Raw genomic sequence first — 3,324 nt, forward strand, 5'->3', positions numbered from 1 at the left:
TGTAACGGTTTCGCTATCTTCAAGTTTCCTTTTATTAGAAAGAATTTCTTTTAAAAACTTGGCGTATGAGGGCATCTGCGTAATAGCTTCTGTAAACGGAATTGTGACGTTTAATTGTTTTAGTAGGTCGACAAATTTTTTAAATTGGCCCGCATCTTTGGTTTTAATAAGCCTTTGAGGGTAAGGGATAGGTGGTTTATAAGGTGGTGGAGGTACATAAGGTTCCTTCTTTTCTACGGTTTCCTTATTACTCTCTTCCTTTTCCTTAGGTTCACTTTCTTCCTCAGTTGACTTTTTAGAGTTTTGGTTTTCTATCCTTGGGTCAGACGGTCCTTCCACTTCCGTTCCACTTCTCAGTATAATTGCATGAGCGTGGCTTCTTGGGTTAGGTTGGGGTTGGCCAGGAAATGTACCAGTTGGGGCAGCAGTAGGCGCTTGTTGTTGAGCTACTTGTGATATTTGCATTTCCATCATTTTGTTATGAGTAGCCAGGGCATCTACTTTACTTGCTAGTTGTTTAATTTGTTCGCCAGTGTGTACATTCTGGTTTAAGAAATCTTTATTGGTTTGCTGTTGAGAAGCTATAAAGTTTTCCATCATGATTTCCAAGTTGGATTTCCTAGGGGCGTTATTGTTAGGTGTAGATGGGATCGGCTTCTGATATCCCGGAGGTATAGCTGGGGCTTGATTTGGAGATTGTCCAGGTGCGTATAGAGCATTATTACTCTTATATGAAAAATTGGGATGATTCTTCCAATTTGAGTTATAGGTGTGCGAGTAGGGGCTTCCTTGAGCATAGTTTACTTGCTCCGCTTGGATTCCTGTTAGGAGTTGACAATCTGCAGGAGTGTGACCTTGGATTCCACAGACTTCGCAATTCTGAGTCATGGCAACTACGGTGGTTGGAGGTGATACATTTAAACTTTCAATTTTCTGGACCAGAGCATCCACTTTTGCATTAACATGATCAAGGTTACTTATCTCGTACATGCCAGTTTTCGTTTGAGGTTTCTCCACCATTGTTCGTTCGGTTCCCCACTGATAGTGGTTTTGAGCCATGCTTTCGATAAGTTGGTAAGCGTCAGCATAAGGTTTGTTCATTAGTGCACCACCTGCGGCGGCATCTATTGTTAACCTCGTGTTGTACAGGAGACCATTATAGAATGTATGAATTACTAACCAGTCTTCTAAACCATGGTGTGGACAAAGTCTCATCATGTCTTTGTATCTTTCCCATGCTTCGAAAAGAGACTCGTTATCTTTCTGTTTAAATCCATTTATTTGGGCTCTTAACATAGCTGTTTTGCTTGGCGGAAAATATCGAGCAAGAAAAACTTTCTTCAACTCGTTCCATGTGGTGACTGAGTTGGAAGGAAGAGATTGAAGCCATCTTCTAGCGCTATCTCTTAACGAGAAAGGAAAAAGACGAAGTCAAATTGCCTCTGAAGTGACACCATTAGCTTTAACAGTATCAGCGTATTGGACAAATACGGATAAATGAAGGTTAGGATCCTCGGTAGGATTTCCAGAGAATTGGTTCTGTTGCACTGCCTGCAACAGTGAAGGTTTGAGTTCAAAGTTGTTTGCTTCGATTGCGGGTGGAGCAATACTTGAATGCGGTTCATCTTGCGATGGAGCGGCGTAATCTCTAAGAGCACGAGCTGGTTCTGCCATCTCGGGTATCGAAGGGAAAATATTTTTGAAATCAGGAAGTTCTACAGGAGGTAGATTGTTTGCAGCACGATATTCCCGAATTCGTCGTAAGACTCGGAGATATAGTTCGATATCGTTGATAATCGATATCCCGTTATCTAAGGTTACTTCGTAAAGCTAAGGCAGGTAATACTTTGATTTTTGGGGGAAAAAGCTAAAACTAAAATAAGATCTAAAATTTATATCTAATAAGCGGATATCGGTATGTAATTCGTCGTGATTAGGGAATCAATTCTTTATTGGTTTCTTGGTTTTAAAATAAATCTTTTCAGTTGACGCTATTGATTAAAAGTTTTATCTCAAACTCTCGCTCTGTTGAATAAACTATGATTTTATATTAACGTAGCTGTCACTTATAGTTAAGTCAAAAACCACTTTTTGAAAACAATAGAATCCGTAGAAACTCTTTTTAAGAAAACACTAATCGTTTAAACACCCTTATCTCAAACTCTCGCTCTGTTGACTTAGGTTATATAATTAAATTCAAATGCTTAACTCTCGTCCTCATATTCAATCTTTAAAAATACTTTTTGAAAAAGATTAGAATTTAATTAACTCTAAAAATTGCTCTCGCCCTGATCTAGAATTAATGTCCAATTTACACTGTCCAGTCAAAACCTCAAACTCTCGCTCTATTGATTTTAACTTCTTTATGCCTTTTACTTTCGTACAAAAACTTTGTTATTAAACCTGTAAATTGAGACCGTAAAAGGAGTGATTTTAATTTTAAACTTAATTAAACCAACTTAATTTTGATTCCTTCATTACGCTTACTTTACATACCGATACCTAAATAAATCAGCCAGACATGCTAAACAGACTTAAATAAATAACATGCATAAACAGATTCATCGCAGGCAAGCAGTATAAATTAATAATAAAAACAAGCATATATAAATTCAACAAATAAATAAAGAACCTGAATAATTAAATAGCAGTCTTGAACACTCCACCACAGACCGGTTGGATTTGTTCTTGAGTTCTTCAATCAGGCAGAAAAATAAAGCGAAGGAATAAAAAAAACTAGATTCTAACGTAAGGTTAGATCCGGTAAAAGGTACACAATAGTTTCCGGTGTAGAAACTATTGTGCGAAAAATTATTTAAGTGCTAGAAAAGAAAATAGAATTGTAAAAGAAACAATATAAAAAATTATAAAAGAAGTACTATAAGGAATATGCTTAAGCTGCTGGAAAAAAAATGCAAAAAACCAAAACTGGAAAACTTGCTGGAAGCGTGGAACCGAGGAAGGGTTTGCAAAGCTGGTATTTATATTGGCACTTTCCGTAACAGTCTTCAGAAGTAGTCCGCGTCAAAGGGTCTTCACGTAACGAAGGTATAGGCATGGAAATAGGATTCAGCGTGCAAATAGGGCTCAATGTCTCTGAAGGCAAAAATGTAGGGGAATGGTGTGACGTCCGTCACACCATGTGTGACGCTCGTCACACAAGTGTATACAGCATGACGCTCGTCACAACCTCTGTGACGCTCGTCACAGGCACAACGCCTGTGCCTTCTTTGGGCTGGGCTTGGCTTTGGCTATTTGTTTCCAAAAGACTTCTTTTTGCACCTCCTTTTCTTCCTTTTTCTACTTTTGCTTCAAATAGACTAC

General features: G+C 38.2%; 1 non-coding gene across 1 annotated transcript; it reads left to right on the top strand.

The window, feature by feature from the left end:
• Positions 1-1,189: 1,189 nt before the first annotated feature.
• Positions 1,190-1,296, top strand: LOC127124006 (small nucleolar RNA R71). Its single transcript, XR_007803651.1, has one exon. It is a non-coding gene; the product is annotated as a small nucleolar RNA R71 (small nucleolar RNA).
• Positions 1,297-3,324: the final 2,028 nt, after the last annotated feature.

The sequence above is a fragment of the Lathyrus oleraceus genome, chromosome 2, assembly GCF_024323335.1.
Source record: "Lathyrus oleraceus cultivar Zhongwan6 chromosome 2, CAAS_Psat_ZW6_1.0, whole genome shotgun sequence".
NCBI lineage: Eukaryota > Viridiplantae > Streptophyta > Magnoliopsida > Fabales > Fabaceae > Lathyrus > Lathyrus oleraceus.